This window comes from Pristis pectinata, chromosome 29 (genome assembly GCF_009764475.1).
Source record: "Pristis pectinata isolate sPriPec2 chromosome 29, sPriPec2.1.pri, whole genome shotgun sequence".
NCBI lineage: Eukaryota > Metazoa > Chordata > Chondrichthyes > Rhinopristiformes > Pristidae > Pristis > Pristis pectinata.
Window position 1 is genome coordinate 18,742,973 of NC_067433.1, and position 14,084 is coordinate 18,757,056.

The 14,084-nt window shown below is 38.8% G+C and overlaps 1 protein-coding gene across 4 annotated transcripts in view; it reads left to right on the forward strand.

Moving 5' to 3' along the window:
- nsd3 (nuclear receptor binding SET domain protein 3) overlaps positions 1–14,084 on the forward strand; it is a 72,718-nt gene that overhangs the window by 9,123 nt on the left and 49,511 nt on the right. The gene's annotated exons all lie outside the window — the stretch shown is intronic.

Genomic DNA, 14,084 nt, shown 5'->3' on the forward strand with positions numbered 1-14,084 from the left:
CTCTCTAAGCATCAGTTTTCTTGTGCACCTACTCTGTCCCCATTTCCTTGGCTGTGCAGTTGGTGGCTATGAGCTGTCCAGGCTCTTAATTTTGGCTGTTCCTCACCAAACCTCTCCATTTCTGCTTCTCTCTTGTCCTCAATACAAGACTTCAAACTGATCTCTTTGGACAGATTTTTGGATATCTGTCCTAACATCTTTGTGTTGATGTCAAATTTTGTCTGATGATCTTCCTGTTTAAACACCTTGCAGCATTTTGTGTATTATAAGCATTAAAAAAAAATGCATGTTGCTGTTTCCATATAATGGTCTATGTCCTAATTGGGTGGCAAGCAGGGTACACTTCATTACCTACATCCAAGAAAAATGTAGCAGCTGTTTGGTGTGAATAAGAGTAGGGGATTGATCCCATGCACACAACTATGTGGTACTGCACCTTGTATTTTAATACAACAGTAATGTTCAAAGCAAGATGGGATTATTATGTGCTTTTATCGGACTATGTTTTTTGAGCATGTAAACATAGATTTTATTATTTGCAAACTAGTTCATTCTGTTTTAACTATTGGATAGCTTCTATACCTTTTCCATTGCATTTGCAAGAAATTGCTCGAAGTGACATTTCTCCTTTGGGATAAACATCTGTTCTCTGTTCAACTTGTTGATCACAATGATGCCATCAAAAGCTTGTTGTTTAAAAGAAATTGTGGCAGGCAGTAAGACCACAGCTTTCTCTACTGCATGCCTAACAAAGCGTGGGTCAGAAGTCGTTTAACTTCCTCTGATGTAGTTATGATGAAAATACAGTGACTTATTACCAAGGCCTGGTCTTACAACAAAGTGAATTTCTCCAAGAGAAGTCCTGATGTAGGAGCTTGACCCCAAGCATCAATTATCCCTTTGTCTCCACAGATGCTGCTGGACCTGCTGAGTTCCTCCAGCAGTTTGTTTTTTTTGCTCCAGATTACAATATCTGCAGTCTCTTATGTCTCCTCCAAGAGGAAGTCTTTTACTTCACTTTATTGCTGAGTCAATTTCATAACATATTTCTGTGCTAGGTTTAAGTGGTGAAAAGTTTGAGTATATTGCTAACTTTTGGTACTCCTGATCTGAAGTACCTTTGCAAAATGTCCTGAAGGTTAATTGACGGGAATGAACATTTCAGTAACAGTGAAAGACAATAGAAAAATATCAAGTGGGTACTGTATTTTTGGAATTTGGTGTGAAATCAAGATCATTCCCTGGGTCTTTACAAACTGTGACAAAATTTTGGAATGTCCTTTACTTTTTTGGCAGATATAATTGTACATTTTGCACATTGAGTTTTGTTGTGAAACAATATCCTTGCATGTGCATCAGAAGAAAGGTTGAAGCATTCCTGTGGTGTGCATGAAAATGTGTGAACTGCAAATGTATTGCTGCTGTAACACAGGTAATGATTTGAGAGGACTTACTCCAAATTCAATATAATAATGCAGGATGATTGCTTACACACAGACTATTATTTTCTGCAAACATTGGTAGTCCAGCAGTTTTGATTCTAGGTTGCGAAGAAGTTGAATGCAACACTAAATCTGGCAGGGACAGATGTGGGCTAAAACATATCTTAATAGATTGAGGATGCTATACTGAAACAAGGTGACAATTGCAATTCCAGTGCAGGTCCTTTTATTTTGTGTAGTTTGAGAATTTTGGAAGTCCATGCTGATATATTGTAAATGAAACTGAAGCCTTTTGCCAATACCTCTGTACTTTGCTTCCTGGGAGGATGTGGTAATTCACATTTTATTAATCTAATAACTTTAGTGTAATCCTGGGGTGGCAGTGAGATTTTGGCCGTTTTCTATCTTTTTGTTTTATGGAAGGTTTCTTTGGTAGGAAGCGATCGGGGAAGGAACCATTTTGTATTTGTACGTACTCTAAGCTAAGCAGTAGCATTTGGTGAGCGGGTGTGGCTTGTGAAGCTGCTGTTGAATTATTTTTATCATTCATCTTTCATTGTTCATTTTTAGAACTATGGTAAGAACTCAGAAATGGCCAATTAGAATTGAGGAAAATGGAGGCATACCAATAAACAGAATTATCCTGACAATCCAATTTGAATAAACCAGATGACAAACAATTTTTAATGTTTAAGTCCTGCCAATCTTTTTAACACTCCCCACTCCCTCTGACCTTAATTTAGGTGCAGTTAAACAGATGCCTCAAACTGTTATTTGTTAGTGCAACTCTCACAATAGGACCTGATCTACCCCCTTTAACAACTACATCTACATTTCCTTCAGGGATCACTAGGCTTTGACCCAGATTAGGAGTTTTTAGAATATTTGTTTCTTTAGTGCCTAATTTCAGGATCCTTAGGCCAATTATGGTTTTTTTTAACTAAGATTAACTTGGGAGATGCTATTAATCATCTATATTTGGTCTATTTGACACTACTGTACCATGAGCAGCATCAAGAACAGATGCCTGGAAGTACTTCAAGTTTGAAGTAACTTACTGAGTGGCTATCAGTGTTCTTAATTGTTAACAATTGCTCTCTTTTATCCTTCCTGCAAAATCTTTTTGTTGTTGCATTGTTTCTGGAAAAGAGACACAAGTTGAGCATTACGCTGTTTTTAATGCAATCGGCAGTCATTGTTCAGCCAAAATTTCATTAATGTTTGAAAAACTGAGTAGTTTAGGATGGAAGACTGCTTTTATAACCGTTATGGGATGAATCGATTAAGAACAAGAATAAGAATTCAACATCATTGAAAGTTGTAAGATTTAAAACTGGGTTGTTTGATTAGTGGGTGGGCATGGTGATCCAAAAAGGGATTAAATAGGCTAGTGTATTTATGAAAGATTTCTGATGGAGTTTGGAGAGTTAAGGACAGGTGTGCTAATATTTTGAGCATGCTTATAATCAGGAAGGAGGAAGTGCAAGAAATATTGGAGAATATTAGGGTGGATAAATCACCAGGGCCTGATGGGATCTATCCCAGGATGTCAATGGAAGCAAAGGAGGAGATAGCTGGGGCTCTGACAGAGACCTTTGCATCTTTGTTAGCCACAGGTGAGGTACCAGAAGACTAAAGGATAGCTAATTTTGCCCCCTTGTTCAAAAGGGGCAGTAGGGATAAGCCTAGAAATTAAAAGTTGGTGAGCCTTGCATCAGTGGTAGGGAAGTTGTTGGAGAACATTCTGAGGGACAGGATTTATGTTCACTTGGAAAAACAGACTAATTAAGAGGAGTCAGCATGGATTTGAGCAAGGGAGACAAGTTGTGTATCACAGGATCGGTGCTGGGACCTTTGTTTGCAATTGGATGAGAATGTAAGGTACGATTAGTAAGTTTGCAATGCCTCACAAATTGGTGCAGTTGTAGATGGCAAAGAATGTTGCCTAAGGATACAATGAGACATGGATCAGCTGGAAAGTTGGGCAGAGCCGTGACAGATGGAACTTAATCCAGACAAGTGTGAGGTAATGTACTTTGGGAAGTTAAATTTCGATAGGACATAGAGGGCAACATCCTGAACCATGCCCTAGAATAGAGGGCAACATCCTGGACTATGGAGTAGTTATAAGGAGAAATTGAACAGGCTGGGATTATTCTTACTGAAGCGTAGGAAGTTGAGGGATGATCTTATAGATGTTTGTAAAATTATGTGGGGATAGATAAGTAGAATCATTTTCCCAGGCAGGGGAGTGTAGAACTAGAGGACACAGGTTTAAAGTGAGGGGAAGAAATTTAAAAGAGATCTGTGAGGTAGGTTTCTCCCCACAGAGGGTGGTGAATATTTGGAACGAGCTACCAAAGGAGGTGTAGAGGCAGATACAATTACAATGTCTAAAAGGTGTTTGGGAAGGTACTTAGACAGGAAGGGCACAGGCCTAATGCAGACACAAATGGTGTAGATAAGCATCATGGTCGGCATGGACAAAGTGGGCTGATAGGGCCCGTTTCTGTGCTGAATGCGTTTACGATTCTATGATTTTTGCCTGTTTGTTAAGGTGTGTTGAAATGCAGGTTTTGTGGTTAAAGGTGTTTCTTGCATGTGCGTTAGTTTGGACCTTCAGAAGCGTGAAGTATTGATGCTGAGGATATCTCAGGAGTGCTGGGGGTTAGATGTTGGGTGAACAGTTTCAGTTCGGTTCCTGCTCTCCCTGCGCCTGAAATAGCTCGCTTTGCTTAAATTGTTTTTTTTTAAACAACCCAAATAGGTTCAATAATTACAGATTTCATGTATAAAGTATGGTGTATATCTCCTGGCAACGTCAGGAGTAAAATATAGAAATTCTGTTCTGCAACTTTATGAAGTGTGTGTGCTATCACCTAATAGGTTAAAATATTTTTCAGGCTTAAAAGATATGAAAGATTCTGCTAGCTGATGTATTCTTGCAGCTTTGCTCTCGTGGTTTTTGATGCTATCGAATTAATGCTTTGCAGCTACATACCAACCTTCTGTTGTCCTGTATTGAGTAACCCAAGTACAGAAGATGAGGTAATCTCTCAGTACAAAACATCACCAAAGTACACTAGAAGAAAACCTCTTATTTCCAAAAGTGTCAAGGAAACCTGTGCAACTATATTAATAATACAAAAATCATTTTTATTAACAATATTTTCATCTTGACCGTTAAATAATAGTTACCAACCTAAGTAGGAAACGGTATACATTTTTGAACAGTAGCTAAGTCCTTACAGAACTACTGATTACAGCATTGGAAACATTTCCTAATGACCGATGATGCAGATCTAAATTACTAGTTCATATGGTCACACCTAAGTGTTCAGTTTCATAAAATATTTGCCTGTTGGTGTGTCGTTGGGACACTCATTTGAGTAAATCTCTTCTGCATCCTTTCTGTAAGAGCTTTGTCTTTTCAAAATTATGGTGTCCAGAATTAGGTGCAATACACTAGTAATGGCTGAACTACTTTTTTTAAACAAGATTTCATCTTGGCTTCCTTACACGTGTACTTTACCTGCTTATGAAGCCCAGGATCTTGTATGGTTTTTAACTGTTTCTGCCCTGCCATTTTCAACAGTCTGTGCACATAATCCTAAACTTCTTTGTTCCTACACACTTTCAGGATATATGTCTTTCAGTTTATCTTGCCTCATTTTATTCTCCTTACAACTCAACACTCTGCATTGTTCCTTAAGTTTCATCTGCCATGGATCTGCTTACTCTACCAATTGCTGATATCCTAAGGATGTATTACTATTCTCCTCACAGTTCTCTATGCCCTCAGGTTTTGTGTCATCAGCAGATTTGGAAATTGCACCATGCACACCCAAGTCCAAGTCATTAATGAATATTAAGAAATGTGGCGATCCTCATACTGATCCCTGGGGAATTGCCCTATACCATTGATTTGTATGTGGGAAATCTGTTCACTACTACTGTTTCTTTCACTTTAGCCAATTTTCTGTGTCAGTCATGATGACATCTATTATGTGGCACTTTATCAAAGATCTTTTTAAAGTCCAAAATGCACGAACTGCATTTCCCTCATCAAAAAAGAACAGCAACTTACTACTGGTTGAATTGCTGGCATACTCAAGTCTTTATATCGGATGGGGATAGATCAGTTTCAGTTTTTGTTCTGTGATCCAATATGGCTTGACATTCACTGGATGACCTTGTATGTGCGACATAATAGACTTGCCACGAGAGGTACGTTGGTAAACTGACATGAAGAGTCAGCATCATAAAGGAAGTGGAACAAATGTGAAATCTAAGATTTTGAAAACAGCTTTAATTCCTCAGTGAAGGAGGTAAAGTCTGGGAAATGAACAGTATCACTTTGGCACCCAACATTGCCCATCCATTGATTACACACAGTGGAACACAAAGCTCCATCTAATGTGTGCAGTAATACACCAGAACTCAATTTCAGAGCACCATTTCGCAAAACAGCAACTCTACCTGAATGAGACTTGGCAGTGTATGAGTAAACTTGATATAGTTTTGTTCTTGGAATCTTGACGATTAAGAGCCGGAGTGACATATCAAATTCATTTGAAGTGGGATCTTTAAACCTGACACAGAAAAGAGACTTCAGTCATGTTGGGTTGGAATGAATCAGACCTCTGACTCAGAAGTAAGTAGTCTTGTACTGATACGGGTTGTTGCGCAGTTCCTGTTTGTTTTTATTTGGAGGAAAGTTGTGTAATTGGTAGGAGCTATTCGCAGGTGTTTGCGTAGTACACGTTTTTTCTTTCCTACCAACATCTTCACCCACTTGGAATTGTTTTTTGTTTCACTTTGCACGTATCTGTATAGTCTGAACTGGCAAGGTAGAGATGAGAAGAAATGATAGAACAGGAATAACAAATGGGCTGGATACAAATTTGCTTTTTAAAAAATAGTGTAATATTTATTTCAAAAGTGAAATGCCAATTTTCGGAAGGTTTTTGTTGCTTGAATAGTGTATGAAAGAATTTATGTTCTGACAAATGGATAAAGTCATTTTAACAAGTTACAGCCAAACTCAAGTGTACAGCAAGATAATGTGTGACTCACACGAGGACTGATAGGTGGAGTACAGACGTATTTTTGAACTGCTGTGATTTGAAACCTACAAAGTGCATAATTGGAAACTTTTGACTGTCTGCTTGCATGCTAATCCTGAACCATAATAGTATGTCAAATATTGCCATTGCTGTAATTGCTAGTGTCACCTTTGGTTTTTCTATCAGGTGGTGAGGAGGAGGGGGTGAAAAGAACATCCACCCAGGTTTATGGCCAATGTGGAATAATAGGGTGGTTTGTGAGTAAATATAGACTTCTGTAATACATGAATTAACTGTACTACCATACAGGATTGAATAGTAGAATCAAGCAATGTGGAAGTGATCAGAAGATAGTGAAATTCTAGGGTAGCCCCATTAATGGAGGGTATCAAACTGGACTGGAAGTAAGTTGGTTATTGATAGGAAAATTGTAGTAAATGACGAGCAAATACATGAAGGCACGTGGAACAAACTTAAAAATAGGATCAGGAATGAGGGAAGGTTGATCTGTCAAATTATTGCTTTCAGCTGAGTTTAATATAATTTAAATGTAATTTCCTATTAGTGATCCATAAAATAATTTTGTAGTTTAGAATAACTATAATAGCAATTTAAAGGCTTTGCGTATACTAGGCCTGAGGATTCTACTTTTTTAAGCAGCTCTGACAATTTGGACAAGGTTTGTATTAATATGAATGAAAAGGAACAGTTTTCATCTGTTCTTGTTGGCTTAGGTTTGTCACAGGATAGGTGTCTAAACACAAGGTTTAGAGTGCAGTTGTCAACCTGAAATATTAAATAAAATGGGGGTGGGGATGTAGTTCTGATGAAAGATTAACTCCGTTGCTTTCTCTCTGCAGATGCTGCCTGGCCTGCCGAGTATTCCCAGCATTTTCTATTGTTATTTGAGTTCCCGTCACAGCAGTTCTTGACATGAAGTATTAACTTTGTCTCACCACAGATATTGCCTGACCCACCAAATATTTCCAGTGTTTTTTACCTTACACCATGTGAAAGTCACCCTTTATATCAAAGTTACGGCACTTTTAAATTTGGTAGAGTTTTATTTCAAATTTTATCAAATCTAAGTTTTGATGGGAATGCCTTGGGGCTAGCATTTGGATATTGGTTTCATTCCAGATTATTGTCCACTACAGTTGTACTGTAAAGTGCAGATGTTGTTGTGTGGCTATTCATTCAGGGCAACATTTGAATGACTCCACTTTCCGTTTAAGCAGCACATTAAATTGAAATGCTTCCACTCATAGAACCGACCCTGAATGAGTTGCCACATTTTGGAAGAAGAGGGTGGAAAGAAGATTAAAGTCAAGTACTGCTGATAATTTATGTGACCGGTATAAACGGCTTGAACATCTGTGCTAGGCAAGTTGGCTTTTTGTCTTGCCTAATTGTGTCAAAGGAAGGGATCTAAACAGCCGTGTGGAAAAAATGTCTCATGTGAAGGGGGGAAAGGTCAGCGTGGGGAAGCGCATAATAGAGATGTAAAATAAATGCTAGAAAGGAACAGTTGATGTTGCCTAAAAGTTTTTCAGTATGAGTCATCATTAGCACAGTTGTCAATGAGTTTGTAGTGACATTAAGGTTCTTTTCCAGAAAAGATTGATATAAAGGATCAATGAAGAGATGCAATGTTTTATTGGTGATTATACACTAGGTCATCATTGTCCAAGGATCTGTGTACTCTGGAGGTCCGCCATGTTTTACTGGGTGTAGTTGGGGTCATGAAAGTGGGTAGATGTGCAGCTGGAGGTTGGTTCCAGAGTGCTTGTATGTTTGTTTTGTCAAGCTGAAATATACAAACTGAAACTAACAGACGTTGTTTCATTGCAGCCATTTTTTTGATATTGACCTCTGCTTTAATGATATCTGCGTTTTTTCTTGTCATCCACAGGAACTTCATGAATAACGAAAACATAGTGTATTATTTTTGTTCCTTTGTACCATCTTATGGGTTATTGTAATCAAAACCTATTTTATGTTTTATTTCTATCAGCCCAAGATGACATGGCTTGATGAATGTGTGATGGTAAACAGTAGGATGGCTATTCAAACAAGATATTTGGAAACCCTGATGAAACGTGGAAATTCACAAACTAGTTCAGTAATGAAGTATTACATTTCTAAGACCATACATAGGTCCTCTGCAGTGTAATAGTGCACATTTGGAGCAGTTACAATATATTTTGTAAACTGATATTTACTTTGGGTTTTTGTGGTGCTCTGCTGTCCCTTTAGGAGGAAGTAATGTGGACATTGTTGACTAGTGTTTGTGAACTAGCTGTGCACTATGAAATGTGTGCGAGACATTTTGAGTAGGCTGGTTGACCACTGCTACATGGACATAAGTCAAAAATGGTGTGTCTGTTGCAGTTATAGTGAAACTAAATTATCCCTCCACTATTCATCTTTTCTCTCTCATTTTTCTCATTTGATCATGCTGTGCCTTACTTCCTTTCCTGTTCATCATGCTCTGTTCACTCATTTGCTCTTTGCACGGTCACTTGTCTGCCTGTCTGCTGCCTGGTCACTTGCACTCTTTCCTTTCTGTTCACCCTTCCCAAAAAGAGAGTTGAGTATTCAGTGGAACTACTTTGTTGAAATTCCCTTTGTCAACATCCTGGAGAGTCTCCACATTAATAATATGACTACAACTAATAGGTAAGAGACTGAAGATCCTACAGGAAGTGACTTGTCACCCGAATCCCAAAAGGTTTTCTGCCACTAACAAGACATACCAAGAGTGTGATGAATACTTTCCACTTGCTTGGAATCTGTGCAGTTCAGTTACAATCAAAAAACTTGGCAGCCATCCAGGGCAAAGCAGCCTGCTTGATTGGCACCTGTTGGCTGCAGTGCATAACATTCACAAGCTGTACTGAATCAACTCGGCTCCTCCCTAACCCAATAACCAACTTTAAGGATAAGTAAGCGGGCACTTGGAAAATGCAAATGATTTCTTCTGTCCTGCACCATGCTCACTTGAAAACACCATGCCATCCCTTCAGTATCCACACCATCTTCTAAAAAGACATTCAGCTATGGGCAGTAAATACTGCCCTTTCCAGTGATTCTCACATTCCACCAACAAATAAAATAAAAAATGCACACTCATCGGGGTGGGGAGCGTGCAGGGGAATTAAAATCTTATGCAGACTTCTGAGGCAGTTAAAATGGATTAAGGCATTCATGGTGTGTATATCTAATATCCCATTTGCCACTGCAGGAAATTTTTGTATCATTTTGAATCGACTACATTCATCTAAAACTTGTTCTGAGCACTGCTTATTCTCGGGATGCACTGTAGTCTGTCATTTAGTGTTCCTGTCGGTCTATCACTTATTATAACTTTAATGACCAGTATTTAGTTGAGACACAGTGTACAGTTTTGTTTCCAAGGTTATCCTAATGACCAAGATTATGGTGCAAGACTTTGCTTTATCTCCAGATGCTGACTGAAACACAATTTTGGAGCTCGACATTCAAATTACTTTAATAATTAGTAGAACATTTATTCTATTGGAAAATTCTATACACTTCTGTTGAAGGAATTAATTTTCATACTATAATGTCTCAAAGAGCCATGTGTTAATGAGAAGGTAATCTGTTTCAGAGATGATTCCTGTGGAATGTATATTGATCACAAAAATTGAGAAGCCAACCCTAGTTGCTTCAAAATAGTACTGTGAAATCCTTTTTTGTTTTGGCTCTTAAGTATTTTGTCAATCTACTTTGTGTGTGCCAGCATCAATAGTGGGACAAAATCACATAAGGTTCATTTAGCAGATCAATTCAACTGAACTCCAGAAAGACCTTGATAGAGCTAACATGTTGGTCTAGTGAGCACACTCTCAACTCCCTTTTTCCTGTTTGCATTGACAGATGTAATTAAGATCATTGACCTGAATCACTAACTCTGCATCTATGGTGCAAGAAACAGGCTAACCAGTTGACCTGCATTTTCTATTTTCATTAATAGAAAGGCTTTGTTTGTCATTATTACATAATGTAACTAAAGTTAAAAGTATATACACAGTTGAGGTAAGTTTGAGAGCACAGTCACTCTTTCTGGTGTCCTACCAATGTTTATCTTTATCTGATACCTGAATCAAGATCAGAATGTTGTCTGTGTGAGTTTACTGTGCAGAAATAGGTTGCTGTGTTTTGTTTTGCATTACAGCAGCCACTAGATTGGCTTCAAACCCTTTTGGGAAAATTTGTGTGATTCTGAAAGATGCTTTAGCAATGCAAGTCTTGCTTTCTTGCTAAACTTCATTACAAAAACTGAAGAACAGATTAATAATGTTGACTTGCTATCTCGCGATGATGTAAATTATTTACTGAACAAATGTTGAATATTTATTGTGCTGGTCACATTGGGCATTTCAGCTGTGATATAGCTGTTTAGAATCATGCCTGTATGACTTTTCATTTGGTTCTCTTGCTCAAGCTTGTCCCAGTTGCAGCATGAATTGTGACCATTGATACATCCTATCATCCTTCTGCCCATTGGATTGCTTGGTCTTCAGACTGGGATCATTGTTTCATTCCACAAGCTCATTTTTTTTCTGGCATATTTTCTGTTGATTCTCAATAACACAAAATATCTCCATTGCTTGACTTTAAATATGTTTTTCACATTTTGATGCAAAATTTTTGCAAATTTCTGCTAAAATAATGCTACAGAGTAGGTATTAGTTGGTATTTTTACTTTGAGTAAAGTGAGCTAATGTGTCACATTTCTTATCAGTACGTTGAGCCATTTAAGGTAATGCTACATATCCTTTTGGGTTTTGGAAGCTGATGAAATAACCCAGCTTTTTGTGGTGGCATATAGGCTTGGTGAAATAAGAGATGCGGGCTGAAAAAGACTAGTATAGAAAGAAGCTGTGGTAAAGCATAACCTACGTGCTGTAAAATAGTTACAAGACAAATCAACCAGTTGCAATACGTCTTGGTTATCTTTAAGAATGGCAGTATGGGGGAGAGCAACTAAAATACACAACTTGTGTTAACCTGGGCGATTCAATCCTTAATTTTGTAACTAGTTGATATATGTACTGTTTTGGTTCATCTCCCAGCTTACCAAATTCTTTTGGTTCCTCTGTGGTATTCTTTTGTTTCAAATCTAAATTCTGATTGCATGCAAAATTCTTGACAGAAGTTACCTGCAGATTTGCTTGGAACTGACAAGAAATGGGAAGTGGTGCTGAGCAAGTAAAATTCTTCAATGCGCTTAGAATGCGTAGAGGCTCCACATGGACTCTTGCCCACCGCCAGTGAATTGTGCAAGTGAACTTAAGAAGTTTGTGTTCTTGACATTCCTCTTTTTACTGTTGGTCCCTTCCTTAGAAAGCAAATGTACTTTGTGATTGTTTCGCAGCCTTGGAGATTCCCTCTGCCAGCAGAAGTAGGAATTTGCTATTTAGTTAATTTGTTTCATTTAAGAAAGACCAAGTCTGATCCCAGAGATGTGCAATTAGAGATCCGTTTTACTATAAATGAAAAAAGGCAGTGCAACAAATCTGCCAATACTATAGCCCCCTCTATTTGTATCTCGCCTTGTTTTTTTCCTCTTCTCCCCACCACCACAATCTATCACTAGATTGTGCTTTACTCCAGTTTTAGATTCAACAAAATAAAATGTAGGGCCATATAAAGTATTTTGAGCAACAGCCGTATCAAATCCAGATGCACTTAGCTTGGGATTCTTCAAGGAGCTTGTGGTATGAGCAGACTTGTTTTTATGTTCCCTTTTGGAGTATTTCTTCCACAGGATTCTTGGGTGGTTCCTTGCATCTGAGGCAGTTGTGTCAGGATATAGGCACATACTTGGTCTGTCTCCAAGGTACAGATACTCACAGAGGTGAGGGCAAGGGTTCAGGAGTGAGTAGGCCATGCATTATGTACAATGGAGATCTGGGGGTGGGTGCATCATGATGTTTCAGTGATGGTTCAGCAACATTTTTGCAAACTTCTTGTCAGCCCTGATCACCTAGGGTCTCATTTGAACTCAAAATTGCACATACTGACATTGATGGGTAATGGTTGTATATTAGGAATGTAAGTGAATTTCCTTTAAAAGTGAATTAAACAAGATGATTTTGGAGTCTCCTATTCTGTTTGGTACTACAGTAAATAACAGCCTGATGAGCCTTGGCAATCCACAGTTGAATGAACGGTAGGTAATCTGCTGTTGATAAATCCTTGTGCTATTTTGAATTTGGTGGGGGGGGGAACAAAACATTTTTATGGAGAGGCTGTGTTACTGGGACTCTGGAGCTATTGGCTTTCTTAGTGTTCAGATTATGATGAAAAGCTGGTTTATCAGGGTTAAGTTTGGCAGTGAGATCTTTGTTCCATTGCAGCGGAAAATAATTTGTTTTTCTCTGTGTAGCTGGGAATTATTGTCTCCCAATCATTATTATAATAGCAGCAGGAAGATTCTCTGTGATCTGGGCAGCATTCTGAAAACTTTTATTCTTTGATAGATAAGTAACTTTGTGCACTGCAAGTTCAGATTTCAGTCAGGACAGCTGAAATGTTACCAATGAAAATAGGTGCCTCAGAATCTGAGTGGACAGAAATGTTTTAATGGTGTACAAAAGTGTCTTGGTGGAAGGAGGTGGGTTGTACTTCCAGTTTAGAGGCCTGTGACCAGCGGTGTGTCGCAAGGACTGTTGCTGGGTCCCCTGTCGTTTGTCATATATATAATTAATGATTTGGATGAGAATGTAGGTGGCATGATCAGCAAATTTGTGGGTGACACCAAAATTGGTGATCTATAGTGGACATTGAAGAAGCTTGTCCAAGGTAACAACAGCATTGAGATCAACTGGGAAGGTGGGCAAAGGAATGGCAGACGGAATTTAACTCAAACAGGTGTGAAATGGATTTTGGGAAGTTAAACCAGGGCAGGACATACACAATGAGTGATAGGGCCTGGGGAGTTTTGTAGAACAGAAGGATGTAGGCATACAATATATAGTTCCCTGAAAGTAGTGACACAGGTAGACAGGGTTCTGAGGAAGGTGTATGGGACGCTTGTCTTCATCGGACAGGGCATTAAGTACAAAAATTGGAGCATCATGTTACAGCTGTCCAAGACACTGGTGAGACCACACTTGGAATATTGTGTGCAGTTCTGGTCGCCATACTATAGGAAGGATGTGGTTAAGCTAGACGGTGCAGAAAAGATTCACACTGCCGGGACCAGAAGGCTTGAGTTATAAGGAGAGACTGAATAGGCTGGGACTTTGTCTTGGAGTGAAGGAGGCTGAGGGGTGACTTTGTAGAGCTTTATAAAATCATAAAGAGCATGGATAAGATGGATGTTCAGTCTTTTTCCCAGGGTAGGGGTCTAAAACTGGATGACGTAAGTTTAAGGTGAAAGGGGAAGGGTAAAACCTGAGGGGCAGGTGGGTGTATGGAAAGAGCTGCCAGAGGAAGCAATGGGTACAATTATAACATTTAAACAACATTTGGATAGGTTCATGGATAGGATAGGAGCAGTGGCTAATGGACTAGCTCAGGAAGGCACCTTGGTCGGCATGGACGA